General features: G+C 48.5%; 1 protein-coding gene and 1 long non-coding RNA gene across 6 annotated transcripts in view; one reads left to right on the top strand and one right to left on the bottom strand.

The window, feature by feature from the left end:
- LOC144805954 (uncharacterized) overlaps window positions 1-9,035 on the bottom strand; it is a 53,865-nt gene extending 44,830 nt beyond the window's left edge. For 3 of the 4 annotated variants that reach the window (XM_078672415.1, XM_078672417.1, XM_078672418.1), the window contains exon 1: window positions 8,910-9,035. The gene's annotated coding sequence lies outside the window, so the exon portion shown is untranslated. The remainder of the gene's footprint in view (window positions 1-8,909) is intronic. The other variant, XM_078672416.1, reaches the window with a different exon arrangement.
- Window positions 9,036-9,204: 169 nt separating this feature from the next.
- Window positions 9,205-18,845, top strand: part of LOC144805950 (uncharacterized) — a 47,839-nt gene continuing 38,198 nt past the window's right edge. Inside the window, exon 1 of one of the 2 annotated variants that reach the window (XR_013605639.1) lies at window positions 9,205-9,438. This is a non-coding gene — a long non-coding RNA (uncharacterized LOC144805950). Of the gene's footprint in view, window positions 9,439-9,777; window positions 9,899-18,845 lie in introns of those variants that run through there. The other variant, XR_013605638.1, reaches the window with a different exon arrangement.

Raw genomic sequence — 18,845 nt, 5'->3', positions numbered from 1 at the left:
ATGAGAGTGGCGCTACTAAGGGTGAAAGGGGCTCTGCTAGAGGTGAGAAAGAACTCCAGGTGGTATGAAAGCTGCACTGCTTGAGCGAGAGAGGGCCTGGTGGGGGTAACAGATGGGCTGGGCGCGTGTCTTCAGAGAAATGTGTGCACCGGGAACCATTGGGCAGACGTTATATCAGAGGGAGTGTGTCAGTGAAATTGTGCATAGAGAGGCTTCTTGCAGAAAGTCACTACAACAAAGTGTGTGCAGGGGGAGTTCGTGTATGGGGGTCACCAGCTAGGAAGTCACCACAGCCGATTAGGAAGTCACTGCAAGAAAAGTGTGTGCAAAGGGGGTCACCAGCTAGGTAGCCACTAGCCACTGCAGGGAGAGTGCGTGCAGGGTGAGTGAGTGCATGGTGAATACCAGCTAGGAAGTCACCGCAAGGAAAGTGTGTGCAAGGTAAGTGCGTGCATGGGGGTCACTGGCTAGGAAGTTATTGCGACAAAAGTGTGTGCAGGGTGAAGGCATGCATGGGGGTCACCAGCTAGGAAGTCGCTTTAAGGAAAGTGTGTGCTGAATGAGTGCATGTATGGGGGGATTACTAGCTTGAAAGTTATGTGGCCTACACTGTCATCCACTCGAAAGGGTGTTCTGTTCTGTATTATTATATGTGTGGTATACGAGGCTCCGAGTAGGATTGCATGCCATGAGTCAGCAGGGGGCAGTTATTCCGCAGCTGTTTACTCCTGCCGCTCATGAGTATTCTAAGGTATGGGTAATCCACACGCACAGGGGTGTAATCACTCAGAAAAACACAGCAGGCCGTACACGATGAATACCACTTTAATTTGACAAGTCCCAAAGACAGCTCTGTGATCAACAACAGAGAATGGTGCATGTGTGCGTGCTTACGTGCGTGTGTGGGGATTGCCCTAGAGTAAAATGTCAAAGTCTTTGTTCCCTCACAGATTTTCTGTAATTTTCGCCAAACTGCGCTTAAGTGGACAATACTGCGTCCATCACCACCATGTCCACCACATTCACCACCACCACATCCACCACCTCCACCACAATCACTACGTCCACAACCCCCACCATGTCCATCACCACCACATCCATCACCACGTCCACCCCCACCATGTCTACCACCACCACGTCCACCACCACCACCCTCCACCTCCACCACCACCATGTCCACCACCACCACACCCACCACCACTACCACCACCACCACGTCCACCATCACCATGTCTAACACGTCCACCACCATCACCATGTCCACCATCACCATGTCCACCAACACCACGTCCACCATGTCCACCACCAATACCACCACATCCACCACCACATCCACCACCACCATGTCCACCACATCCACCACAACCACCACGTCACCACCACCACGTCCACCACCACTACGTCCACCACCATCATGTCCACCACCACTACGTCCACCACTATGTCCACCACCACCAAGTCCACCACCACACCCACCTCCACCAGCACCACGTCCGCCATCACCACACCCACCACCACCACGTCCACCACCACTACCACCACCATCACATCCACCACCACCATCACCACATCTACCACCACCATGTCCACCACCACGTCCATCACCACCACGTCCATCACCACTATGTCCAAAACCACCATGTCCACGTCCACCACCACACCCACCACCACCACGTCCACCACCACATCCACCACCACTACGTCTACCACCATGTTCATCACCACCACGTCCACCACCACCACATCCACCTCCACCACGTTCACCACCACCACATCCACCACCACTACGTCCACCACCACTACGTCCACCACCACCATGTCCACCACATCTACCACCACCACCACGGCCACCACCACTACATCCATGTCCTCAACCACCACATCCACCACTACCATGTCCACCACCAACACCACCACATCCACCACCACCATGTCCAACACCACGTCCACCACCACCACGTCCACCACCACTATGTCCACCACCATCATGTCCACCACCATGTCCACCACCACCACCACCACGTCCACCACCACACCAACTTCCACCACCACCACATCCACCATCACCACACCCACCACCACCACATCAACCACCACATCCATCACCATCACATCCATGTCCTCCACCACCACATCCACCACTACCATGTCCACCACCACATCCACCACCGAAACCACCACCACATCCACCACTACGTCCACCACCATGTCCTCCACCACCACCACCACCACGTCCACCACCACACCAACTTCCACCACCACCACATCCACCATCACCACACCCACCACCACCACATCAACCACCACATCCATCACCATCACATCCATGTCCTCCACCACCACATCCACCACTACCATGTCCACCACCAACACCACCACATCCACCACCGAAACCACCACCACATCCACCACTACGTCCACCACCATGTCCACCACCACCACGTCCGCCACCACACCAACCTCCATCACCACCACGTCCACCATCACCATACCCACCACCACCACGTCCAGCACCACTACCACCACCACCACATCCACCACCACCACATCCATCACCACCACGTCCATCACCACCATGTCCAAAACCACCATGTCCAAAACCACCATGTCCATGTCCACCACCACCACACCCACCACCACCACGTCCACCACCACCACATCCACCACCACTACGTCCACCACCACCACATCCACCACCACCACATCCACCACCACCACATCCACCACCACCATGTCTACCACGTACACCACATCTACCACCATCACCACGTCCACCACCACCACATCCATGTCCTCCACCACCACATCCACCTCTACCACGTCCACCACCACCACCACATCCACCACCACATCCACCACCACCTCCACCACCACCTCCACCACGTCCACCACCACCACCTCCACCACCATCATGTCCACCACCACTACGTCCACCACCACGTCCACCACCACACCCACCTCCACCATCACCACACCTACCACCACCACATCCCCACCACCATCACCACGTCCACCACCACCATGTCCACCACCACCACGTCCATCACCACCATGTCCACCACCACCACGTCCATCACCACCACATCCACCACCAAAATGTCCGCCACCACCTCGTACACCACCACCTCGTACACCATCTTCTCGTGTAAGAGAGGAGGAGATTTTGACGGGGAGAGTATCCGGGATTGCCTTGGGGCTGTTTTCCAATGGTTCCAACTGAACAGCCTCAAGTGCAATTCCGATAAGTCCGAGGTACTCTTCTTTGGGTGTGATACAGAGCCAGACTGGCAGGCTTGGTGGCCCATTAATATGTTCCCTCCGTCTTGTTCTTCCAAAATTGCTAAGAACTTGGGGGTCAAGATGGATAAGGGGCTAACTCTGAAATCCCAGATCCTCGGGGTGTCGGGCTCCTGCTTTGGCCTCCTCAGGATGCTGCGGAGGTTCCTTCCCCTGTTGTCTGAGGAGCACAGGAAGCTGACGGTGCAGGCTCTAATCGGGTCCAGGTTAGATTACGCGAACATTCTTTACCTGGGCCTGCCAGAGTATCTGCTGCAGCGGCTCCAAGTGGTGCAGAACGCTGCCGCGAGAGCTATCTTTGGTTTAAATAGACGGGCCAGTGCAGCGGGTCTGTTGAAGACCTTGCACTGGCTTCCAATCCGGAAACGGATTGCCTTTAACCCCTTCGACGCTCATGACGAGCTGGGCTCGTCATGAGGTAGCCTCCTCGCACGCTCATGACGAGCCCAGCTCGTCATGTAAAGTGCGGTTTTAAAAAACTCAGCACAGGAGCAGAATTCCGCTAGCGCGCATGCGGTTAAGGCTTTGACTCTGGCCTATAAGGCCCTCCATGCGGTGGGAGCAAAGTATCTCCAAAAGAGACTGGCCTTTTATCATCCGACTCGCTCTTTGAGGTCGGAATCCCTGCTCCTGGCGGCTGTCCCGCGAGTGAAGAGAGCTCGCCTGGGAGGCCGCTCTTTTGGACTACTAGCGCCACAGTTGTGGAACTCTCTGCCGTTCACTCTGCGGGGAGCCACCAGCCTACTTGCCTTTAGAAAAGGCCTTAAAACCTGGCTGTTTACCCAGTAGCCCGCTTTTTGTGTGCCCGCTCGGCCTTCTGTCCTTTTTCCTTTTTAACTGTGTTATGTTATTATGATGCAGCCCTCCTTACTAAAAGCGCCGGAACACTCTTTTTGAGTAGCCGTGCGCTATACAAAAGATAAAATAACATAACATAACATAACATAACACCACCACGTTCACCACCACCATGTCCACCACCACCAGCACGACACCCACTTCCACCACCACCAAGTCCACCAGCACCACACCCACCACCACCACGTCCACCACCACTACCACCACCACATCCACCACCACGTCCACCACCATCACTACCACCACCTCCACTACCACCAGCACGTCCACCACTACCACATCCACCACCACAACGTCCACTACTACCACATCCACCACCACCACGTCCACCACCATCACGTCCACCACTACCACGTCCACCACCACCATGTCCACCACCACCACCACGTCCACCATCACTACGTCCACCACCACCACCACTCCACCACCACCACATCTGCCACCACCACCATGTCCACCACATCCACCACCAAGTCCACCACAATGTCCACCACCATAACATCCACCACCACCACATCCACCACCACGTCCACAACCACCACATCCACCACCACGTCCACAACTACCACCACCTCATCCACCACCACCACCACCACCACCACGTCCACAACCACCACCTCCACCACCACCTCCACCACCACCACCATGTCCACCACCACCACCACGTTCACAACGAGGCCACCACCAAGTCTACCACCACCACGTCCACCACCAACACATCCACCACCATGTCCACCACCACGTCCACCATCACGTCCACAACCACATCTACCACCACCGCGTCCACCACCACTGTGTCCAACACCACCGCGTCCATCACCACCTCGTCAATTACCACCACGTCCACCACCACCACGTCTACCACCACCATGTCCACCACAATATCCACCACCACCCCCACCACCAGCATATCCACCACCACCAAGTCTACCACCACCACCATGTCCACCACCACCACCACCACGTCCACCACCACCACCAAGTCCACCACCACCGCATCCACCACCACCATGTCCACCACCTTAATTTCCTATGCAATGAATAACGTTAACAGATTTTTCAGTGGCGCATCTGCAGAAAAGTCCTCTTCGTGTTGGAAATTAAGAGAAACTTAACCCCTCACCCAAACAATACATTTACGAATAAAAATGGACTGAATGAGAACCGTGGCCTGCGGCCTTGGTGCTACAGTAATATTACACCTGGCGGCCAAGAAACCAAGCGCGTAGGAGCCCTGAGAGCACGGCCGCCGCGCCGCAGATGCACGCAACGCGGCGGCCATCTGTGGGTTCTGCCCCGGTAGCTCGCGTGGTTTAATGTAACAGGCCATTGGCTTTGAATAGATCCCACGGGCTTCCCTGGGGCGGGATACACTTACAGGGGCAGATTTAATCTTCCATGAAAAATCTGTGGGATGCCAGTGGAGCATGGGACAAAGAGGCGCGAGTGGGTTATAGCCGCTGCCAAAAGGACCACTGGACATAACTTCTCCAAACAGTATATGTCCATCTTCACCATTGACCTAGTAATGCACACCAGAACCTCAAGGACAACTGTGGCAATCAAACCACACACACAGGTATCTAGGTAATCCATAGAATTGCTTCTGTTGTGGGGTGGGAAGGGGGAATTCCATAAATCTAATGCCATTTGAATTAATTAAATTGGGGACTTTACTATAAGGACAATAGTACTTCAAGGAAGAAAGCGGCCACTGAGGCATTTATGCCACACACATGTTTATTTGTTGACAGGAAAATACACTATGCAAAATGTTTCAGTAACTGACAGCTGTTGGTTAAACCTGGGCAGAATCATTCAAATTCAAACTTTGTTGACAACGAATTAGAAATGTATGGTTGTGTGTACAGCACCCTAGGCCATAAGGGCCCACACAAAAGCTTCAAATTTAAGTTTTCTAATGTTACTAAAAAGACCATGAGACTGAAGATAACAAGCATTTGCAATGCAACAGGTAGCGCATTTACACGAGTTTAAGCTATTAGGATTGTAAATGACAAAACATTTTATATATGTTTTGAAACCCAAAACATAAATAAAAGGCATTGTCATTTACAATGCCAATAGCTCAAACTTGCGTAAATGTGAGACCAATTGCATTGCAAATGCTTGTTCCAGTTTGTTGTGTGTCCAAACACCCATTTGGTAGCAAGTAGTAGGTATACCCCAACTGCCTGGTTTTTAGTAAACATCAAATGAATCGCTAGTGGGCTGCCAACTATCAGGTTCGCACTGAGATAGAGAATAGTTACGGGCACCAAAATAAAAATGCTCACCATTAGTGAATAGCTGAAGAAGTGGCATCTATAAGCTAACTGTAATGCACAGCTATCATGCAAAAGGAAATTAATAATAGACTACTGCATAGAATATCTGTGCAATGCAGTAAAAAAAAGTACATAGATATGCAAGTCAGATTCAGAGAGGACTATATTCATTCTGTGCATAAACAAAAGGAATCCTACCAGGAGAGAAGTGTGGCCCATATAGGGTATGGGAGCACTCAGTGTTTGGTAAAATACCCCTCACACACCAAAAGGCCCCTTGGTGTCATGCTTCATCATCGGGGTCTTCGCACCCCTCTAACGGAATGCGGCGTGCTGCGACCTACGACTACGCGGGAGCACTGGTAAATGACTATGTGTGGTGTGTGTGGTGCAAGTGATAGGGATGATAATGTGAGTGGTGGTAGGTAGTGAAGAGTTAAAAAGTACCTGGCTCGTAGGTGAATTTTTTTTTTATTCAAGACCTCGGGCTGGCACTGTTAAAAGAAGTGAAGTGCGAGGTAAAGTCTGTCGTGATTATGAACAGTACCTCATGTGTGCGTCGACATGTTTCGGAGCTTGCGCTCCTTCTTCAGGACGGGAGCACAACTTCCCCACCTTACTCACGTATTACTAGTTCGTAACTCAAAAATATTGGTTAGTTAACAAAAAGTGACAAATTATTTTAAGTGATAAAAAGGCTACAATGTGCCTACAGCGGATTTTTGGCTCAGGATACATGCAGTTGCATGACTTAATAGATAAAAGTTGCTTGCTTCATGAGCTCATACAAGCGTCTGGGGGTTGATTGCTATTTTGTGCAATAAGCTGGGGACGAATTATCCACTGTCTGACCCCACACGTAAAAGTTAATGTTAACATGTTCCCCCACGTTTCATTAAAACTCCCCCACATTGTTGTACCAAAATACATTTAAGCTTTCTTTATTCATGTACATGAGGGTATACGCTGCTCATGTGTGTGCTTATATTACGTGAATCACGGTTCATTACCATTACAGAGAGGCATAATAGATTTGCTATGTCCCTCTCTGTGACATTACTGCACACTGCCTATTCTAATTTGCAAACCCTGCCCCTCTAAAACCTATTTTTTGTTTTGTTTAGGGCTCGTGCCCCCTGTGCTTTTCATGTTTGTACTTGCGGTTTGCTGTTTTCAGTATCTGTATGGACTTAAATATACAAAAGTGATGTTATTACAATCCTTAAAATAGCAAATGTGTCACAAATTGTGGCTTTCGTAAGGACGGAGGGACAGGAGACTGATTAGTTAAGTGGTGAATAAATACACCAGCCTCGTCACACTCACACTTCCTTGAAGACTTGACAAGCCTGTCTGCTCAACTGCGACCCCTTTTTGAAGAACATGGAAATACACATGTAGCTGGGGTGGTCGCCGGGAGGATCTAGATCAGTGATACCCAAAGTACGGCCCAGGGGCCGCATAAAGCCCTTCAGGTCTTTACTTGCAGACCCCTGGGCAGCAGCAGCACTGGCCAGCAGCAGCACTGGCCTGCTGTTTACTCGAGTCAGAACTAACATGAACAAGAAACGTACATATACAGCAAACACTTATTTTAAAGGTTAATTGCAGTTAGGAAAAGGAGGTAACTAGGCCTTTATCTTTAGGAACACCTTCATTCTTAAAGGCAGCCACTAGATATACATGCTTTGTTTCCCTACCCCGACTTTACACCCCCCGCTGGCATCAGGGCGGCCCTCGGTCACACCATAGACCAAACTTTGTGGCCCCCGAGAAAATGTTTGTGAGTACCCATGACCTAGATCAAGAAAAGGCGGAAGTAGTTAGACACGAGGACGGAACAGAAGCTTGCATCTCTAAAAGCCACAAACAGGAACCAATGAAAATAAGCATTGGCATAGCCAATAGGTTGCGCCTTTGGGACCTTATAAGTGTTTAGCCGTGCAACAGTTGATGTTGTTGCACCAAGGATATTGTGCTGGATAACAAAACACTTATAAGGTCCCAGAGGCGAGACCTTCTGGCGATGCCAATGCTTGTTTACCTGATGGGCATCGGCTGACCGCAGCCTGGTTACTGAGGCCCTAGTGAGGTGGAGACATATTTGGGGGAGTTTTAGCCTCATCAGATGATGCTGTGCAGGCCCAGGTGCAATGAGGCGCAGTCGGTGCTGCCTGGGAGTGTGTTCTTTCACTTTCGATTGACGGGGCTGCCCCCCTTCACTCTGGGGAGAGCCACAAACGGGATTCAAGTCGATCTTCTCATTACACAGACTTTTCAGGTGAAACAAATGTCACCGTTTGCTGAGGCCTTGAAAAGAGATCCAACTCCAGCAGTGAGGGCCAATGAGCATTGATACAAAATAATCATGTCTAAGGATCGATGCAACAACAACAACAAATGAACCCCGGAGAGCAGGCTCGAGACCCTCCAGCACCAGACACTCTTTGTACCTTATGGCCTCACCTGGGGTTCAATGTGGTGCTCTGGTCCCTCCTGGGGTCGGGCCTCACCTGGGCTCCCTGCTGTGGGTCGTGTTAAGCTTTGTCTTTGTGTAACGCCCGGCCTGAACTATGAGCGCGGGGAGACGAGGCTGTTCGTTGACAACTGCGCATGCGCTGGGGACAGACACTGCAAAGAGGCCATGGATTAACTGCGCATGCGCTGGAGATAGACACTGCTTTCCATAGCGTGGATTAAAGAGGCCTTGGATTAACTGCGCGTGCGCCGAGGACAGACGCCGCTGTTAGGGCACTCCAACTCCAGAAGTCGTTGCAAGAGAGATTCACAGCACGGAGCGCAGCACAGGCCCCGACAGCACGGAGCGCAGGGAAGGGCCACACCTCTGAGCCAGCACCGGTGGGACGGGGTCCTCGCAGGGACACAAAGAAGCCCAACAATGACGGTGTCCGCGCGGGGACACAACGAGTGAGAAGCAACAGCTGCCTTCCGCCGAGGGGCACGAGGCGCCTCGCGCCACAGCACAGGGTGAGAGGTATGTCAGGGCAGAGCTTCTCTTTGGAACGGGCGTGTCTTTGCTCTGCGCATGCGCACTGAGGCTGGGCGTCCTCTATCTACGGCAGGTCATAGGCTGCGCTCCGTGCAAGGTCCTCACTCGGCGATGGGAAGTAGGGTCTTCGCCCCGCACGTGCGCAGCTGTAACGCGCGGTTCTGCGCGTGCGCAGCCGTGAGACGCCATGTTTTGTTCTCGCGCGCGATGGTGGCTCGTGCAGCGGCGTGAGCGCGCGCGTCACTCTTGGGGGAATAACACACCGGGCCCCACTCCTCACAGGCGGCCGGTGCCCCCGGGGAGCCCCCGCAGCCCCCACTGGCCGGAGCACGAGCAGAGGGGAGGGAGGCCTCTGACCCCGCAGGTCCACACGTTTAATGAAGAGCAGGAGGGACATGGTATCAGAGGGGTTCTGTTTTATGAGACAGAATATCTGGTGTTTAGGGTACAAAGCTGCTCGATTTTGCTTTTATATTTATTTATTTATTTATACCTAATAGTCAACCTTGTTGTGAAACTCTCAGGGTATTTTATCTCGATCGCTAAGAAGTAATGACTGTTAGAAAGAACAAAGATACCTAGTTCTAGAATGATCCAGGGGTCTGGAAAGAGAGATGGACACTTGTACACTTTATGTTTAATTCTCTCTCTTCTGCATTTTCTATATAAAGAGAAAAGCTCGGCCTTTCCTGTTCACATAGATCACTAGAGGTGACAAGATATATTTGCCACAAAAAGCCCCTGAGCCTAGCGCGAGGGATCCTAATGTTGAAGGCCTTGGTGAATGTGGAAACTACACGCACAAGCGATAGACAAGAAGATAACTATGGAGATAACCACACAGGACTCAACTTTCTTAATATTTGTATCTAAGAGTCCATACACATTACCTGTATACGTTTGACTCTCGGTCCTTTTATCAATCTATTCTCCGAAATATATATTGACCGAAAAGCATGGTGTACTCAATATTGATATCTAGGAGCCTATACTCTTTACCTGGGTCCGCTTAAAAATCAGTCGGAGATGCTTCTACCTGTATACGCTTGACAGTCAGTCCACAGGTGATGACCTTTTATCGATATATTCTCTGTCTGCAGTACACTGCACATTACAAAGATAAATCAAGGGTTGATCGAAAAGCATGGTGTACTCAACATTGATATCTCGGATCCTATACTCTTTACCTGTGTGCGCTTAAAAATCAGTCCCTTATCGGAGATGCTTCTACCTGTACACACTTGACAGTCAGTCCACAGGTGATGACCTTTTATCGATATATTCTCTGTCTGCAGTACACTGCACATTACAAAGATAAATCAAGGGTTGATCGAAAAGCATGGTGTACTCAACATTGATATCTATGAGCCTATACTCTTTACCTGTGTGCGCTTAAAAATCAGTCCCTTATCGGAGATGCTTCTACCTGTATACGCTTGACAGTCAGTCCACAGGTGATGACCTTTTATCGATATATTCTCTGTCTGCAGTACACTGCACATTACAAAGATAAATCAAGGGTTGATCGAAAAGCATGGTGTACTCAACATTGATATCTCGGATCCTATACTCTTTACCTGTGTGCGCTTAAAAATCAGTCCCTTATCGGAGATGCTTCTACCTGTACACACTTGACAGTCAGTCCACAGGTGATGACCTTTTATCGATATATTCTCTGTCTGCAGTACACTGCACATTACAAAGATAAATCAAGGGTTGATCGAAAAGCATGGTGTACTCAACATTGATATCTAGGAGCCTATACTCTTTACCTGTGTGCGCTTAAAAATCAGTCCCTTATCGGAGATGCTTCTACCTGTACACACTTGACAGTCAGTCCACAGGTGATGACCTTTTATCGATATATTCTCTGTCTGCAGTACACTGCACATTACAAAAATAAATCAAGGGGTATCTATGTCGTTGACCAAAAAGCATGGTGTACTCAATATTGATATGTCTGAGCCTATACTCATTACCTGTGTCCGCTTAAAAATCAGTCCCTTATCAAGAGATGCTTCTACAGTAGATGGATGGCTGTTGTCCCTTGTGATGATAGCATGGACCACTACTATGTAAACAAAATGCGAGACAACTCTTTAAGTATCCTCAGCATCCAATCTATTGATACAATGTGACGCACTGATCTGTGACTACCCAAAGATGTCACACTGTAGTCGATGGTAATAAACTATGTGTTTGTGTTTCTTAGTTTGGCCTGAGTATATCATACAGCCATTACCAATACCGAGAAAACAATCGAAGTGTCCCTATCAACGCTGAACTAGAGGGAAAAAGGAACTTGAACATCCCTTGTAACCGAGAACTTCTTTATCTATATGTTATTTTGCGGCTGAATTAGATTCAACCCTCGGTCAAATATCGCTTAGAGGACATACTAGACATTAGTATAGGCAATTGTTAATGCCCGAAATGCTACGGTTTGGCCCAAGTGGCCAAGGGACCAACGTGGGTGAGAAAAGACTATACAGTGTTTGCCAAACACAAAAGTTGCCGGCTGCCAACCTAGATATATTTATATGGTCGTTTAAATATGGTATCTACGGACGTTAAGGGCAAGGGTATGACAACACCCTCCCTACCGACAGAGTAGAAGGGGCCCTTGGGTCCCAGCCCTGAAAGTGGCACCGTAGCAAATGCATGCATGTGGGATGGTGTCTGATGCGTTAAATGTATGCATGTGGGATGGTGTCTGCTGTGTCAAATGTATGCATGTGGGATGGTGTCTGCTGCGTTAAATGTATGCATGTGGGATGGTGTCTGCTGTGTTAAATGTATGCATGTGGGATGGTGTCTGCTGTGTTAAATGTATGCATGTGGGATGGTGTCTGCTGTGCTAAATGTATGCATGTGGGATGGTGTCTGCTGTGTCAAATGTATGCATGTGGGATGGTGTCTGCTGTGTTAAATTTATGCCTGTGGGGTGGTGTCTGCTGTGTCAAATGTATGCCTGTGGGATGGTGTCTGCTGTGCTAAATGTATGCATGTGGGATGGTGTCTGCTGTGTCAAATGTATGCATGTGGGATGGTGTCTGCTGTGTTAAATTTATGCCTGTGGGGTGGTGTCTGCTGTGTCAAATGTATGCATGTGGTATGGCGTCTGCTGTGTTAAATGTATGCATGTGGGATGGTGTCTGCTGTGTCAAATGTATGCATGTGGGATGGTGTCTGCTGTGTCAAATGTATGCATGTGAGATGGTGTCTGCTGTGTTAAATGTATGCCTGTGGGGTGGTGTCTGCTGTGTCAAATGTATCTATGTGGGATGGTGTCTGCTGTGCCAAATGTATGCATGTGGGGTGGTGTCTGCTGTGTCAAATGTATGCATGTGGGATGGTGTCTGCTGTGTCAAATGTATGCATGTGAGATGGTGTCTGCTGTGCCAAATGTATGCATGTGGGGTGGTGTCTGCTGTGTCAAATGTATGCATGTGGGATGGTGTCTGCTGTGTTAAATGTATGCATTGGGATGGTGTCTGCTGTGTCAAATGTATGCATGTGAGATGGTGTCTGCTGTGTTAAATGTATGCCTGTGGGGTGGTGTCTGCTGTGTCAAATGTATGCATGTGGGATGGTGTCTGCTGTGCCAAATGTATGCATGTGGGGTGGTGTCTGCTGTGTCAAATGTATGCATTGGGATGGTGTCTGCTGGGTTAAATGTATGCATTGGGATGGTGTCTGCTGTGTCAAATGTATGCATGTGGGATGGTGTCTGCTGTGTTAAATGTATGCATGTGGGATGGTGTCTGCTGTGTCAAATGTATACATGTGGGATGGTGTCTGCTGTGTTAAATGTATGCATGTGGGATGGTGTCTGCTGTGTCAAATGTATGCATTTGGGATGGTGTCTGCTGTGCCAAATGTATGCATGTGGGGTGGTGTCTGCTGTGTCAAATGTATGCATGTGGGGTGGTGTCTGCTGTGTCAAATGTATGCATGTGGGATGGTGTCTGCTGTGTCAAATGTATGCATGTGGGATGGTGTCTGCTCTGTCAAATGTATGCATGTGAGATGGTGTCTGCTGTGTTAAATGTATGCCTGTGGGGTGGTGTCTGCTGTGTCAAATGTATGCATGTGGGGTGGTGTCTGCTGTGTCAAATGTATGCATGTGGGATGGTGTCTGCTGTGTCAAATGTATGCATTTGGGATGGTGTCTGCTGTGCCAAATGTATGCATGTGGGGTGGTGTCTGCTGTGTCAAATGTATGCATGTGGGATGGTGTCTGCTGTGTCAAATGTATGCATGTGGGATGGTGTCTGCTGTGTCAAATGTATGCATGTGGGATGGTGTCTGCTCTGTCAAATGTATGCATGTGAGATGGTGTCTGCTGTGTTAAATGTATGCCTGTGGGGTGGTGTCTGCTGTGTCAAATGTATGCATGTGGGATGGTGTCTGCTGTGTCAAATGTATGCATGTGGGATGGTGTCTGCTGTGTTAAATGTATGCCTGTGGGATGGTGTCTGCTGTGTTAAATATATGCCTGTGGGGTGGTGTCTGCTGTGTCAAATGTATGCATGTGAGATGGTGTCTGCTGTGTCAAATGTATGCATGTGGGAGGGTGTCTGCTGTGTCAAATGTATGCATGTGAGATGGTGTCTGCTGTGTCAAATGTATGCATGTGAGATGGTGTCTGCTGTGTCAAATGTATGCATGTGGGATGGTGTCTGCTGTGTCAAATGTATGCATGTGGGATGGTGTCTGCTGTGTCAAATGTATGCCTGTGGGGTGGTGTCTGCTGTGTCAAATGTATGCATGTGAGATGGTGTCTGCTGTGTCAAATGTATGCATGTGGGATGGTGTCTGCTGTGTTAAATGTATGCATGTGAGATGGTGTCTGCTGTGTCAAATGTATGCATGCGGGATGGTGTCTGCTGTGTCAAATGTATGCATGTGGGATGGTGTCTGCTGTGTCAAATGTATGCATGTGGGATGGTGTCTGCTGTGTCAAATGTATGCATGTGAGATGGTGTCTGCTGTGTCAAATGTATGCATGTGGGATGGTGTCTGCTGTGCTAAATGTATGCATGTGGGATGGTGTCTGCTGTGTCAAATGTATGCATGTGGGATGGTGTCTGCTGTGTTAAATTTATGCCTGTGGGGTGGTGTCTGCTGTGTTAAATGTATGCCTGTGGGGTGGTGTCTGCTGTGTTAAATGTATGCCTGTGGGGTGGTGTCTGCTGTGTCAAATGTATGCATGTGGGATGGTGTCTGCTGTGCCAAATGTATGCATGTGGGGTGGTGTCTGCTGTGTCAAATGTGTGCATGTGGGATGGTGTCTGCTGTATCAAATGTATGCCTGTGGGGTGGTGTCTGCTGTGTTAAATGTATGCCTGTGGGGTGGTGTCTGCTGTGTCAAATGTATGCATGTGGGATGGTGTCTGCTGTGCCAAATGTATGCATGTGGGGTGGTGTCTGCTGTGTCAAATGTGTGCATGTGGGATGGTGTCTGCTGTATCAAATGTATGCATGTGAGATGGTGTCTGCTGTGTCAAATGTATGCATGTCGGATGGTGTCTGCTGTGTTAAATGTATGCATGTGGGATGGTGTCTGCTGTGTTAAATGTATGCATGTGAGATGGTGTCTGCTGTGTCAAATGTATGCATGTCGGATGGTGTTTGCTGTGTTAAATGTATGCATGTGAGATGGTGTCTGCTGTGTTAAATGTATGCATGTGGGATGGAGTCTGCTGTGTCAAATGTATGCATGTGGGATGGAGTCTGCTGCGTCAAATGTATGCATGTGGGATGGTGTCTGCTGTGTCAAATGTATGCATGTCGGATGGTGTCTGCTGTGTTAAATGTATGCACGTGGGATGGTCTCTGCTGTGTCAAATGTATGCATGTGGGATGGTGTCCGCTGTGTTAAATGTATGCATGTGGGATGGTGTCTGCTGTGTTAAATGTATGCATGTGAGATGGTGTCTGCTGTGTTAAATGTATGCATGTGGGATGGTGTCTGCTGTGCCAAATGTATGCATGTGGGGTGGTGTCTGCTGTGTCAAATGTATGCATGTGGGATGGTGTCTGCTGTGTTAAATGTATGCATGTGGGATGGAGTCTGCTGTTTCAAATGTATGCATGTGGGATGGTGTCTGCTGTGTGAAATGTATGCATGTGGGATGGTGTCTGCTGTGTCAAATGTATGCATGTGGGATGGTGTCTGCTGTGTCAAATGTATGCATGTGGGATGGTGTCTGCTGTGTCAAATGTATGCATGTGGGGTGGTGTCTGCTGTGTCAAATGTATGCATGTGGGATGGTGTCTGCTGTGTTAAATGTATGCATGTGGGATGGTGTCTGCTGTGTCAAATGTATGCATGTGGGATGGTGTCTGCTGCGTTAAATGTATGCATGTGGGATGGTGTCTGCTGTGTCAAATGTATGCATGTGGGACAGTGTCTGCTGGGTCAAATGTATGCATGTGGGATGGTGTCTGCTGTGTTAAATGTATGCATATGGGATGGCGTCTGCTGTGTCAAATGTATGCATGTGGGATGGTGTCTGCTGTGTTAAATGTATGCATGTGGGATGGTGTCTGCTGGGTTAAATGTATGCAGGTGAGATGGTGTCTGCTGTGTTAAATGTATGCATGTGGGATGGCGTCTGCTGTGTCAAATGTATGCATGTGGGATGGTGTCTGCTGTGTTAAATGTATGCATGTGGGATGGTGTCTGCTGTGTTAAATTTATGCATGTGGGACGGTGTCCGCTGTGTTAAATGTATGCATGTGGGATGGCGTCTGCTGTGTCAAATGTATGCATGTGGGATGGTGTCTGCTCTGTCAAATGTATGCATGTGAGATGGTGTCTGCTGTGTTAAATTTATGCCTGTGGGGTGGTGTCTGCTGTGTCAAATGTATGCATGTGGGATGGTGTCTGCTGTGTTAAATTTTTGCCTGTGGGGTGGTGTCCGCTGTGTCAAATGTATGCATGTGGGATGGTGTCTGCTGTGTTAAATGTATGCATGTGGGACAGTGTCTGCTGGGTCAAATGTATGCATGTGGGATGGTGTCTGCTGTGTCAAATGTATGCATTTGGGATGGTGTCTGCTGTGTCAAATGTATGCATTTGGGATGGTGTCTGCTGTGTTAAATGTTCAGCGTGTTCTTTAGTCAGTCCTCGAACAGAAATGAAAAACAAAGTTAGTTTGTCATTCAGTTTGGCCGGTCTCGGAGAGGCCTGATTTATGGTATAATCTCCAAATTGCACTTGCTATGCTATGAACTTTGTTTTTAGGCTACCATGCTGTCATGAATGTTCAAATCAATTAGATCTTCTGAGCAGCTGCAGTGCCTGCTTGCCTTACGTTACTGAGAACTGCAGTCACGCAGTCTGTCTCTGGGTAGTGCCCTTCCATTTCTGGTGCTTTGTAGTAGTTTTAAGATCTTTTTACAGGTTCCCATTACTCAATTGAGTGTAATTTCTGATTTTTATAAGTTTTCCTCATGATTTTGCTCATGATAAAGTGTCACTCATACATGTTGAAATGTCACTCATAATTACAATGAAATTTTGAAAATGTCACACATTGCAACCTGAAACCTTGGCAGCAATGTGTGTGATAGCTGTATTGGATGAACATGGACTTTGAGACTGTCCCCCGGGATATAAACGTTCTTCTGGGGTTACCTCTTTGCCCAGGGATGTGGGGATGGTTCTGTAAGCCTTGGTAGAGCTGGAGACCAGGTCACTTAGAAGCGGGTGATAGTACACATGGAGTGAAGCAAGAACCCATGGACATAGAATGTGTACACATGGAGTGAAGCAAGAACCCATGGACATAGAATGTGTACACATGGAGTGAAGCAAGAACCCATGGACATAGAATGTGTACACATTGAGTGAAGCAAGAGCCCATGGACATAGAATGTGTAGACATGGAGTGAAGCAAGAACCCATGGACATAGAATGTGTATACATGGAGTGAAGCAAGAACCCATGGACATAGAATGTGTACACATGGAGTGAAGCAAGAACCTATGGACATAGAATGTGTACACATGGAGTGAAGCAAGAACCTATGGACATAGACTGTGTAGACATGGAGTGAAGCAAGAACCCATGGACATAGAATGTGTATACATGGAGTGAAGCAAGAACCCATGGACATAGAATGTGTACACATGGAGTGAAGCAAGAACCTATGGACGTAGGAGACATGGAGTGAAGCAAGAACCCATGGACATAGAATGTGTACACATGGAGTGAAGCAAGAACCCATGGACATAGAATGTGTACACATGGAGTGAAGCAAGAACCCATGGACATAGAATGTGTACACATGGAGTGAAGCAAGAACCCATGGACATAGAATGTGTACACATGGAGTGAAGCAAGAACCCATGGACATAGAATGTGTACACATGGAGTGAAGGAAGAACCCAGGGACATAGAATGTGTACACATGGAGTGCAGCAAGAACCCATGGACATAGAATGTGTACACATTGAGTGAAGCGAGTGAAGCAAGAGCCCATGGACATAGAATGTGTACACATTGATACACATGGAGTGAAGCAAGAACCCATGTACATAGAATGTGTACACATGGAGTGAAGCAAGAACCCATGGACATAGAATGTGTACACATGGAGTGAAGCAAGAACCCATGGACATAGAATGTGTACACATGGAGTGAAGCAAGAACTCATGGACATAGAATGTGTACACATTGAGTGAAGCAAGAGCCCATGGACATAGAATGTGTACACATGGAGTGAAGCAAGAACCCATGTACATAGAATGTGTACACATGGAGTGAAGCAAGAACCCATGGACATAGAATGTGTACACATGGAGTGAAGCAAGAACCCATGGACATAGAATGTGTTCACATTGATACACATGGAGTGAAGCAAGAACCCATGGACATAGAATGTGTACACATGGAGTGAAGCAAGAACCCATGGACATAGAATGTGTTCACATTGATACACATGGAGTGAAGCAAGAACCCATGTACATAGAATGTGTACACATGGAGTGAAGCAAGAGCCCATGGACATAGAATGTGTACACATGGAGTGAAGCAAGAGCCCATGGACATAGAATGTGTATACATGGAGTGAAGCAAGAACCCATGTACATAGAATGTGTACACATGGAGTGAAGCAAGAACCCATGTACATAGAATGTGTACACATGGAGTGAAGCAAGAACCCATGGACATAGAATGTGTACACATTGAGTGAAGCAAGAGCCCATGGACATAGAATGAGTACACATGGAGTGAAGCAAGAACCCATGTACATAGAATGTGTACACATGGAGTGAAGCAAGAACCCATGGACATAGAATGTGTACACATGGAGTGAAGCAAGAACCCATGGACATAGAATGTGTACACATTGAGTGAAGCAAGAACCCATGGACATAGA

The sequence above is a fragment of the Lissotriton helveticus genome (assembly GCF_964261635.1).
Source record: "Lissotriton helveticus chromosome 1_1 unlocalized genomic scaffold, aLisHel1.1 SUPER_1_unloc_35, whole genome shotgun sequence".
Lineage (NCBI taxonomy): Eukaryota > Metazoa > Chordata > Amphibia > Caudata > Salamandridae > Lissotriton > Lissotriton helveticus.
This window is presented reverse-complemented; position numbering and strand designations above follow the sequence as displayed.